Here is a 13297-nt window from a genome sequence, read left to right as displayed (position 1 = left end):
ATACACTTTTGCTCACAACAAAGCTCACAACTGCATAAAATTGCCATTCTTTCAGCATTTTACAGGTGAAGAAACTTAGGACAGTAACTTGCCCAGAGTTCCACAGCTCAGCCAAAAATTAAACCAAAGTTTTGTTTGTTTTTAAGAGCCAGAACTCTTGGTGAGTATATTATATTGCCTCTATAGTAACTAAATAAAACTAATGTGACTAGCATGTAGCCTGCATATCTTGGCTTACAATAGTTGTGTTATATATACATATATATGTATATTACATATAATTTATTTTAATATAAAATTTTTACCTTTTAAAAAGCACAAGACAATGAAATTTTCAAAGTAAACATTCTATGACAATTAAAAGTAACTATCAAAATACGCCTAAGATTACTAAGACAGGCAAAAATCAGATTTAGTTTCAAAAGCAGTGATCTCACTGAAAGTCACAAAGAAAAAAAAACATTCAGATTTGACAAAGATGGGTTGTGAGGGCTCAGGTGTTCTTTCATTCCGTCTATATCTTTATTTGTTTGAAATATTTATATATGTTGGAAATATATTTATAAAAAGACAGAGCATTACCTATGTAGCACTTCTGGCCATTATCCCTTACCTTGATTATGCCCTAAGTAACCATATGGTCTGACTTCATGTCTGAGATCACACACATAATCAAAATTAGTAAAAAGAATATATGTGAGGTAAAGCCTATCGTGAGTTATTATTTTTTGTGGGGCGGGGGTGACTCTAAGGCCAGATGATTTCAACGATAAATTATTTTATAATCTTATGTGATAAAACTAAGAGAAAAAAAACTTCCTGATTTATTTTACAAATTTAATACAAGCCTAAAACAATAGATGACAAATGCAAAGAAAAAGAGGGAGGGGGCATAGTGGAAGAAGGAAGACAGCAAGAAAAGAAGAAAGCAAAGGATATTAAACACCATATTATTTATAATTTTAGATGGAGAAAATGTTAAGTAAAATTCAAAAATATATCAAAAATCAACCCCACAAAGGAAATTTTACTCTCATGAAAAGGAAGGAAAGTTTAATATAAACAGCTAGACATACAACATGTGACATTTATAGGTCAAAGAGGAAAATTAAAATTGATATCAAAAGGGTACCTAATAAATTTAACACAAATTCTCGATATTTTAAACACTCACAATAAACAAAGAGTAAGTGGATAATTTTTAAACCTAATTCGAAAAATATTATCTAGTGTATTATTTAAAGGAACACTAGTTTCTGTAAGAGAGAAACCCTGAATCTCTGTAGTTTAATAAAATATTCCTGTAATGTCCAACTAGTGGCAGTGTCAAGATGGTGAGGAGAGGGTAGTTCTAGGAGGGTAATATGTGATGTACTGTCCAGTGATCATTAAGAGATTCTGGCTGATGGAGTCTCTGCCATCTTCGATTCATAACCTCCAAAGCTACCCTGAGATTGATAACTAACAAGCAAACAAAGAGCCAGAGAAGATCATACATAGAAAATTTTCAATATGGCTTAGGTCAGGAAGTGGCACCCATCACCTCCATTAATATTAATTAGAACTTAGTCACGTGGTTGTTTCTAATCTCAAAGAAGGCTGGAAATTTAATCTATCTGTGTGCCAGGAGAAGAGAGAAATGAGTTTGAACAGCTAGCCAGCCTATGCTGAGTCTATCTTTCTGGCCACCATATAACCTTTCACTCTTCTTCTTACACAGAGCTACTCACCCTCTCCCCAAGACAATTCAAAATCTCATTCAGTCACTATATCCAACTCAGAATCAAGGATCTCCAAGTGGTGTTCTTTCTCCATTGGATAAGGATGTGGCCTAATAGTCCAGCAACCTATGATAAGTTAAAATGATCAAGTATGCACTAATCTCCCTCTAAACACACACACACACACACACACACACACACACACACACACACACACATACACACCACTACACAAAAGGAGGTTCTACTTCTTCTATATAATTCCTTTTTGTCTTTTATGCTCGTTCCATTGTTCTGGTACTTTGAAAATACTCTTGTCTAAATAATCTTGATCTCTACTGAATAACAAATGGTAGTTCTTCTGTCTGCAAAAGCTGCCTCAAGCCACCTTACTTAAACACTCCTCCTGTTTCTATTTAATCTGCTCTAGGCAACTTTTTGCTCCTTCGGCCAGTATCATTCCCATTCCAGATGCAGACTCTATAGGCCTGCTAAGAAATCTCCCATTGATCCTAGATAGCCACCAAATAATCTTAATCATAAGCACGATAACATAATAAAAGTTGCATTTAAAAAATTACTCAGCAGTGTGTAGGATAGTTTGGAGGGGTATAAACTGGAAGCAGAAGACATTCAGAGCAAGCTAAAAAAGAAGGAGGAGGAGCAGAAGGAGAAGGAGGAGGATGAAGAGAAGGAGCAGGAAGAGTAGTGGGAGGGGAGGAGAGCTATTTTGGAGCCTTGTTATTATTAGTGAAATAAAATACAGTTTTAGAGAAATGATGATGTTCGAGGGGTCTTGAACATATCAGTTCAGGAATGTCAAAGCTTTTATTTATATTGTGGAGATAGAAGAGAAGATGAGCTAAGTAATAATACCTTCGTTTCAACTTAAAAATCATCTAACAGTGAATTTTATGCTCTTGTACTCATGTAAGAAAAGCAGACTATTAATTTGTTTACAAAGGATTCATTAACTGAGTTCAAGAACTCATTATTGTTCTGTATCTAGCAAGTGTAAAAATAAAGATTAACTATTTAAGGATTAGAAAAGGTGAGTTCTATTTGAAATTTTTTCTGAGGCTTCCTAGAATTTTAAATTAAATATGATCTTAACATGCATTCTTAATGGTTGTTTTATTATGCAAAAGCATAAACATAAAGTACATTTATTGAAGTCTGCTTTGTATGAGGTACTATGCCAGACAGAGAGGAGCAAAACATGTTCTCTTCCTTAAAAAAACTTATATACTAACATATATACCAGAAATTCTCAATGTAAAATTAATATCTTCCTATTCCAGGACAGCACAGATGAAGCATTGTGATTATCCCAAAAATACAATTATTTTAGCCCCCCCAAAATTCGGATTCCAAACTGAGAGCTTGTAAATAATTAAGCAGACCAAAATAGGCCCCAAATCTATCCTACTCATTCTCCTCCTGTTTAATGAAATGTTCTGGGAAAACATCAAAGGCATGATAAGAGAAATGAAAGCAATACATTGAATAGAACTGACAAAATTATGTATACAGGAGAATCACAGACTAATGGAGCCTATGATGTTAGCATCCTGCTCACCATACAGAAGAAACCAAGGGCTAAAGTGGTTACATGCCTTGTCCAGATCAACACAGTGACAGCACCAGAGTTTGAATCTAGTTTTCCAGATTATCAATGCAAGAATCGTCTTTTTGTTTATCAAATCAACAGGTAGAATAGTCTTCTCTGGAAAATGCTAAATAGTAAATATTTTCTACATTTGGATGTAGTCCAGATCAAATCTTCTCTGCTTTATGAAAGCATCTTTGAAAGGAGAGTTTCAGAAAGAATATCTTCAACTTTTAATCTCTTCTAGTTTTCTGTCTGATACTATGATAAAGACAATCTAAAGTAAAAATTCTCTAATAAACTGTGAGAACTCTTATTTTAATGCCAATAGACTAGAAAACTCAGTGGTATCTAAGTCCTTGTCTTAGTCTGTTTGGGCTGCTTTAACAAAATGCCATAAACTAGGTGGCTTATAAACAACATAAATTTATTTCTCATAGTTCTAGAGGCTAGAAGTCCAATATCAAGGTTCTGGCAGATTCAATGCCTGGTGGAGAGCCTACTTCGTGGTTCATAGATGGCATCTTTTCATTGTGTCCTCACATTGTGGAAGGGGCAAGGGAGCTTCCTTGGGCTGCTTTTATAAGAACACTAATCTTATTCAAGAGGGTAGAGCCTGCATGACCTAAGGCCCTACCTCCTAATACTATCACCTTGGGGGTTAGGTTTCAACATATGAACTAGGGAGTGGGGAGACATAAACTTTCAACCAAAGCAATCCTGAAGTATTGAATATAGAAAAGGTGGAAGAAATCTCAGGCTGGGTTAAGAAAGGGAATCAAATTGCCAAGACTAAAATACATTTAGTTTTACTAAGACAAAGGCCAAGTTGGAAAGATAGATAGGTGCCTTAAAAAAATCTAATGAACATCTGCTCAGGCTAGCACGGAGTAACAAAGATTGGATTTACTACTTCCCTGCCCACCCATGACTTCCTGTATTAAGCAACTAAATAAATATACATAAAATAATGATTTTCAAGAAAAAAGATATCAGGCAAGAAAAGGCAATAATCCCTAAGAGGCAGAAAACAAATGAGAGGAGGCCCATGACTGCTCTAATTTACTGCATGCAGAGAGTATCCAGTGAGTGGATCAGGGAGGAAACCCAGTCAAAGCCCAGTGAGCTCCTTGAGTGAAGAGATGGAACTGGGAGTCAGGGGAGACCCTGGAAGATAGAATTCACAGGGCAGAGTATGGGAGAAATGAGCGCTGCATGGAGAATTCTAAAGATCTTCAGAGAGTCCCTCACAAATCTTCAGCTGAGTACTGAACAGGGCATGTGTGTGAAAAACCTGAAGCTGGAGAAAGCAGCACTTGAAAAGTATTATAGTCAACAATCTCCAGAGCTCATATAAGGCTGAGAATGATACCTCTTCCTATCAGAGTATTAACATCACAATCCATACGATTTCAAAGAGTACTCACAAGGGTTTTGCTTCATAGTAGAGAAAGTTAATCCTAGACTAAATTCTGCTCTTCTTTCACCTGTTCAAACATAAAAGCAAGACATGAAAGGATCATACTGTTTCCAAGTAATTTAGTCGCATCCCAAGGCAAGCTCAAGAATATGTACAGAAATACAAAAATAGTTAAAACTCGATAAGGTAAAATTAACATTATTGGTCATCAAATAAATAATTATCAGGCATTCAAATAAGCAAGAAAATACTACCTATCATAAAGAGAAAATTCAATCCATTGAAATTAACCCAGAAACAATACAGATGACAGGATACAGATTAGTAGATAATATATTAAAAGAGTTAACTAGAGGAAATATTGAACATGTTAAATCAAGATGTGGGCAATATAAAAAAGACCAATAACAAAATTCTAGAGCAGGGATCAGCAAACTTTTTCTATAAAGGACCAGATAGTAAATTTTTTAGGCCTTATAAGTCACTTAAAATTTCCATCATATATTCTTAAAAAATAAAATTAAATTAAAAAAAAAAAAACTTTAAAAATGTGAAAACTCTTCCTAGCTCATGGATTGTACAAAAAAGGTCATGGACAAAGAACAGATGGCACAAAGAGAAAATAAACATGAAGATAGCAAATTTCAACCCAACCATGTCAATAATTATACTATATGCAAATGGTGTAAATGCCTCAATTAAAAGGCAGATTGTCAGTTTGGATAAAAAAGGAATACATATCTAAATGATAACTTCATATAGAAGTTATAATATGATATAAAGACATAAATAGTTTAAAAGTAAAAGGATAAAAATGACATATCATGATAACATGAATTAAAAGAAAGTTGAAATGGTTGCATTAATGAGACAAAGCAGATTTCAGAACAGAAAATACCATTAAGGTATTGTGAAGTGGAGGGCCACTTCACAATAATAAAAATAAATTCATGGAGAAGACCTAATGATCCCAAATATATACGCACTTAATAAAAGGGCTTTAAAACACATGAAGCAAAAGTTGTTAAAACTACAGGCAGAAATAACAAATCCACAATTATAATCAGAAGTTTCACACCCAATTCTCAATAATTGATAGAAAAAGTAAACAGTAAACCAATAAGAGTTTAGAATCCTTCAATACTACCAATCAACTTGACATAGTGACATTTTTAGAATACTCCACCAAATAATAGCAGAGTACACATTCTTTTCAAGTGCACACAGAATATTTATGAAAATAGCCCATATTCTGGACCATTTAAAAAGTCAATAAATTTAAAAGGATTCATGTTATATAAAGTATATTCTCTAACCATAATGGAATAAAATTATAAATCAGTAAGACAAATATCCTCATATATTTTGAAACTAAATACCACACTTTTAAGTATTCCACAAGGCAAAGATGGAATGAAACAGGAAATTAGAAGATATTTTGAACAGAAAGAAAATGTAAACAAACATCAAAATTTGTGGCATGTAGCTAAGGCAGTATTTATCCAAAAGAAATAAAGGCATATGTCCACATAAATACATGTAAAATTTTTCATATTAACTTTTTTATAATAGTCCAAAACTGTAAACAATGCAAAGAATCACAGTCAGGTGAATGAATAAAGAAGTTTGGTATATCTACATAATGGATGCTATGAATTGAATCGTGTCTCCGCACCCAACTCCCAGACCAAATTTATTTGTCGAAGCCCTAACACTCAATGTGACTGTATTTAGAGACAGGTCTTTTAGAAGGCAATTAAAGTTAAATTAGATAATGAGGATGGGACTCTAGTCCAATAGAATTGGTGGCCTCACAAGAAGAGAAAGAAAGAGATCTCTATTCTCTGTGTCCATCATGTGAGGACTCTGAAAGAAGGTAACTGTCCACACACTAGGAACAAAACTCTCACCAGGAGCTGAATAGGCCAGCACCTTGATCTTGGACTTCCAACCTCCAGAACTGTGAAAATAAATGTCTGTTGTTTAAGCCACCAAGTCTGTGGTATTTTGTTACAGCACCCAGAGCTGGCTAATACAATGGACTACTATTCAACAATAAAAAGGAGTGAACTATGGGTATGTGCAACAACGTAGATGAGTCTTAAAATAATTATCCTAAGTGAAAGAAGTCAGACAAAAAAGTGCGTACTGTCTGATTCCATTCATATAAAATTCTAGAAAATTCAATCTAACCTATAATGAAATAAATCAGTACAGTGCTTGCCTAGAGAAGGGGGAAGGATATAGGGATTACAAAGAGGCACGAGCAAACTTTTCATGGTCATATTCATTATCTTGATTATAGTAATTATTTTATAAGCATCAATGTATAAAATTGTTCATGTTAAATAAGTGTAGTTATGCCAATTGTATCTCAAGAAACTATTCTTAAAAATCGAATGCAGTTTTTCTTAAAGCATTGTATATTTTTTAGCTACAAATTTTAGTCTTGACAGTATAGTTTTATATGATCATTTTAAACCAAGAAAAAAATTTGATTTTTTTAATGGAGTATCTTAATAAAATCCTCAACTCTAAATTCTTACATTCTCTATGGTGATGAAGCAACAAAAAAGAAAAGCAACTATCAACAGCATTTTCCCTTAACTTTTAAAAGCAAGCACATAGCTATATATTCTCTTCAAGGAGTTTCTGCAAATACCCAAAATCTATTTACTCACCACACAAATCACTTTATTTTTTTAATGTAGCGAATATCTTCATTTATTCAAGTATTCTTTGACTTATTTCATCAGTGTTTTGTAGTTTTTAAACATGCAGACCTAACACATATTTTGTAAGAGCTATACCTAATTGTTACATGGCTTGGGATGCTACTGTAAATAATACTAGTTTTAAAATATCGATTTCCAATTATTCATTGCTAGGATATAAAAATACAATTTTTTTTTATGTTAACCTTGTATCCTGCAACCTTGCTAAACACACTTACCAATTTCACTGGTGTTTTTGTAGATTCTTTGAAATTTTCTATACAATCATGTTTTGTGAATAGAGACAATTTTACTTATTCCTTTCTAATCTAGATGCCTTTTATTTCCTTTTCTTGCTTATCGTTCTGCTGAATAGAAGTGGTTAAAGTGGACATCCTTGCCGTGTTTTTTATTCAAGGGGAAAACATTTAGTCTTCCACCATTAAGCATTAGAATTTTTTTACAGATTGAGAAAATTATCAGATTGAGAAAATTCTCTTGTATTCCCAGTTTACTGAGAGTTTCATCACTAATGAACACTGAATTTTGTTGAATGCTTCTTCTAAATCTATTGAGATATTCATATGGTTTTTCTTATCTGTCTGAAGAACAATGATTTTTGAATGTAGAACCAGCCTTGCATTCTCAGGATAAATGCCACATGATCTTTTTATCATGTTGTTGGATTCAGTTTGCTAATATTTTGTTAAGGATTTCTGATTCTATGTTCATGGGTGATATTGGTATATAGTTTTCTTGTAATTTTTTTGTCTGATTTTCATATCAGAGTAATATTAGCTTCACAAAATGAGGTGGGAAGTGTTTTTTCTTTTGTTTTCTTGAAGAGTTGGTATATAGTTATATTATTTCTTCTTTATATATTTGATAGGATATGCCAATGAAGCAATATGGGCCTGGAGTTTTCTTTGTTGAAAGGTTTTGAACTATTAATTCAATTTCTTTATTTGATAAATACAGTATTATTCAGGTTATTTATCTTTTCTTAAGTGAATTTTGGTAGTTCCAGTTTTTCTAGAAATTCATCTATTTCATCTAAGTTCTTGAATTTTGGGTGTATGTAATTTTGTTATTTTTATTTTTCAATTACAGTTGACATTCAATAGTATTTTATATGAGTTTCAAGTGTACAGTATACTGGTTAGACATTTATATAATTTACAAAGTGATCCCTCCATCAGTCTCGTTATTATAATATTATTGACTATATTACAATATTATTGACACTGGTTATTACAATATTATTGACTATATTCCCTGTGCTGTACTTTACATCCTCATGACTATTTTGTAACTATCAGTTTGTACTCCTTAATCCTTTCCCCTTTTTCACCCAGCCCCTCAACCCCACTCCCATCTGTCAATCATCAGTTTGTTCTCTGTATCTATGGGTCTGTTTCTGTTTTGTTTGTTTACTTTGTTCTTTAGAGTTCACATATAAGTGAAATCATTTGGTATTTGTCTTTCTCTGTCTGACTTATTTCACATAGCATAAAACCCTTAGTTCCACCCATGTTGTTGCAAATGGTCAGATTTCATTTTTTTTTTGGCTGAGTAATATTCCATTGTATGTATGTACTACTGTTTTTTATCCAATCATCTATTGATGGGCACTTAAGTTGCTTCCATATCTTGGCTATTGTAAATAGTACTGCACTGAATACAAGGATGCATATATCTTTTCAAATTAGTGTTTTGGTTTTCTTCAGAAAAATGCCTAGAAGTAGAATCGATTGGTCATAAGGTAGTTCTAATTTTAATTTTTTGAGGAACTTCCAAACTGTTTTCCAGAGTGGCTGTACCAATTTGCAATCCTACCAATAGTGCTTAGAGGTTCTCTTTTCTCCACATCCTCTCCAACACTTGTTTGTTGATTTATTGATGTTAGCCATTCTGATAAGTGTGAAGTGATATCCCACTATGATTTTAATTTGCATTTCTCTGATGGTTAGTAATGTTTAGCATCTTTTCATATGTCTGTTGGCCATCTGTATGTCCTTTTTGGAGAAATGCGTATTCAAGTCCTCTGCTCATTTTTTAAATTGGATTATTTATTTTTTTAGTGTTGAGTTTTATGAGTTTTTTATAAATTTTGGATATTAACCTCTTATCAGAAGAATCATTGACAAGTATCTTCTCCCATTTAGTAGGTTGTTTATTTTGTTGATGATTTCCTTTGCTATGCAAAAAATTTTTAATTTGGTGTAGTCCCGTGGTTTATTTTTATTTTGTTTACCTTGCCTGAGAAAATATATTAGGAAAAAAGTATTACTAAGAGCAATGTCAGAGAGTTTACTGCCTATGTTTTCTTTTAGAAGTTTTGTAGTTTTAGGTCTTAACATTTAAGTGTTTAATCCATTTTGAGTTTATTCTTGTATATGGTGTAAGAAAGTAGTCCAGATTAATTTTTTTTTTTGCATGTAACTGTCTAGTTTTTCCAACAGCATTTATTAAATAGACTGTCTTTACTCCCATTGTATATTCTTGCCTCCTTTGCCATAGATTAAATAACCATATAGGCGTAGGTTTATTTCTGGGCTCTCTTTTCTGTTCCATGGATCTGTGTGTCTATTTTTATTCCAGTATTATGCTGTTTTGATTTCCATAATCTTATAGTATAGTTTGATATCAGGTAGGATGATACCTCCAACTTTGTTCTTCTTTCTATGAGCACAGTATGTGCTTCTATTTATTTGTATCTTCTTCAATTTCTTTCCTCAGTGTCTTATAATTTCCCAAGTATAGGTCTTTTACCTTGGTTAAATTTATTCCTAGTTTTGTTTTTTGGGGGGTGCAATTGTAAATGGGATTGTTTTCTCAATTTCCCTTTCTGATAGTTCATTATTAATGTATAAAAATGTAACTGATTCCTGAATATTAATTTTGTATCCTGCTAGTTTACAGAATTCATTTATCAGTAGTAACAGTTTTGGGGCTGATTTTTAGGGTTCTCTATCTATGGTATCATATCATCTGCAAATAATGACAGTTTTACTTCTTCCTTTCCAATTCAAATGTCTTTTATTTCTTTTTCTTGTCTGATTGCCATGGCTAGAATTTACAATACCATCTTGTTGAATAAAAGTGGTGAAAGTGGACTTCCTTGTCTTATCCCTGATCTTTAAGGAAAATGCTTTGGACTTTTTCCCATTGAGTATGATGTTAGCTGTGGGTTTGTCATATATGGCCTTTATTACATTGAGATATGTTCCCTCTAGTTCCACTTTGCTGAGAGTTTTTATCTTAAATGAATGCTGGATTTGTCAAACACTTTTTCTGCATCAATTGATATGATCATATGATTTTGTTTATGTGGTATATCATTGATTTTGCATATTAAACCAAACTTGCATCCCATGAATAAATCCCACTTTATCATGGTGTATGATCTTTTTAAAGTATTGCTGAATTCAGCTTGCTTATATTTTGTTGAGGATTTTTGCATGTATGTTCATCAGGGATATCAGCCTATATATATGTTTTTATAATGTCTTTGTCTGGTTTTGGAATCACGGTAATGGCAGCCTCATAAAATGAGTTTGGGAGCCATCCCTCCTCTTATATTTTTCGGAATCATTTAATAAGAATAGATATTAATACTTTGAATGGTAAAATTCACCTGTGAAGCCATCTGGTCCAAGAATTTTGTTTATTGGGAGTTTTTTGATTATTGATTCAATTTTGTTTGTTGTAGTCATTCTGTTCAGATTTTCCATTTCTTTTTGATTCAGTACTGGAGGAGTATATGTTTCTAGGAATGTATTCATTTCTTCCAAATTGTCTAATTTGTTGGTATATAATTGTTCATAGTATTTTTTTATAATCCTTTATATTTCTGTGATGTCATTTGTTGCTTCTCTTTCATTTCTGATTTTATTTATTTGGGTCCCCTTTCTTTTTTCTTGATGAGTCTGCTGAAAGGTTTATCAATTTTGTTTCTCTTTCAAAGAACCAGTTCTTGGTTTCATTGACCTCCTGTATTTTGCCGCCCACATCATTTTAAATTGCTTTTTTGTGCTGGATAAATTGGGGAAAAAAGTAATTTAAATAGCTTTTAGAAACATAATGGAAAAAATAAATGAAATTTATATTTCCTAAAACAAAGTAGCTTTTTTCCCCCATACCCACAATTAATTTGTCACATTTCAAATAAATCTAAGGATAAATAAATTTGATTGTTGACCATGAAACAAAGCATAATGATAACTATAATATTAAAAAGTGGCTTTATATTATAGTTTTTTCTCCCTTTCTACTGTGTTCCCATCAAGATTCCCAATGCACAAACTAAAGAAGAGTTTTTTTGCTGAGGAGATTTTAAAACATAAGGTTAATTTTTCTTTCTCTGTGGAGATCTGCAAATTGACATGAGTTTAGAGTTGTATACCTTGTTTTTTTTTTTAAGAGAGACAAGTATTATTACAGATTTTTGAAATTATAAATTCAATTGATCTGTAGATCTATTATTGCTTCTCATTACTTCTGCCGGCGACAGGAATAATTAGAAATGTGTATCCTTTTTGTGTGCGTGTAAAAGATCTTTGTAATAATCAATTTTTACAACATCCTCATTAAGCAGCTTTATATTATAATACCCAAGGTCACAGATATTAAAAAGATGTTTTGAATTTTTGGTTATGTGCTTAGATCATAAAGTTACTAATATGTTTGTGTGGTTCTAGGCTTAGATAAATGGAGGTGGTAGAGAGGATAGTAGGGAGAAACTAGAAGGTTGGGAGGGAGATGGAGTTGTGTGTAACGGAGAAAGAAGAGCAGAGTGAGTCTAGTTTGGGATATGATGAGTTAGAGGAGTCAGCAGGTTATCTAACTGACAGGGTCTGATATGAAGCAGAAGCTATGTGACTGGAGCTGACTTAGATCAGAACTCAAGAATGCGTGAGCCATTGGAAGAGTGAGATAATAGCCCTAACATGCTTGTTATCACAGATCAAATGGTAACTAGTATAAATATTATTTTTTAAAAAACAACCATGGCAAGCTTCAAGCTTATAAGGAAGAGAATAATTCAGATATCATTTCATTACTGTCAATCAATACTAGATAATTATAATTCACAGGAATGATTCAGTGGGATGGTGGTAGGAGGAATAACTTCTCTCTGACAGATTCTCTCTGAATAATACAAGCAGACACTTTGTCTTTGGGAAATCCAGAGAATCTGAGTTGCCACCAAGAAGTCACTGCTCACTGCCCCTTTCACAATGTATATAAAAAACTTGTTTGTAGTTTAATTATGTAGCTATCAGGGTTTCTTTTTTTTCTTTTTTTTCTTTTTCCTGTAATATCATTATTAAAGACTACAGCAAAGCACTTTTAAACTGTATTGATTTTTCATAGATTCAAATATTTTTTCCTTTAATATATTCACTAGATTCACACTCAGAAAAACATACAATAAAAAAGTCTTATTTTCCTCCCCTAGCCTCTAAGTTTCCCTCTCAGAAGAAACCAACATTATCAGTTAAAAAAAAAAAAACAACTTTTTTTTGAGGGTTTGCTGTTACATTACAAGGAAGAAAAACTAGTAACTGAGTTTTATATCATAGTTCCTTAGGAAGGCATGGCTATTAAACTATAAAGTAATGTTATATCATTACGAAGTATACATTTGCTCTCTGGTTTGTAGTTGTTACTAACCCATGAAGGAAGTCTTATAATAAAACTTTGTTATATTCCATCTCATATTTGTCGTTAAGGTCATATAATTTTTAAATAACTTACCCTTAAGAACTGTGGGCACACACCCAAGTGTCTGCAAATGATTAAATCTATAATTTGCATGGAGTCAAGAGTG

This window comes from Pteropus vampyrus, unplaced genomic scaffold, assembly GCF_000151845.1.
Source record: "Pteropus vampyrus isolate Shadow unplaced genomic scaffold, Pvam_2.0 Scaffold64, whole genome shotgun sequence".
NCBI lineage: Eukaryota > Metazoa > Chordata > Mammalia > Chiroptera > Pteropodidae > Pteropus > Pteropus vampyrus.
Note: the sequence above shows the minus strand (reverse complement) of the source record.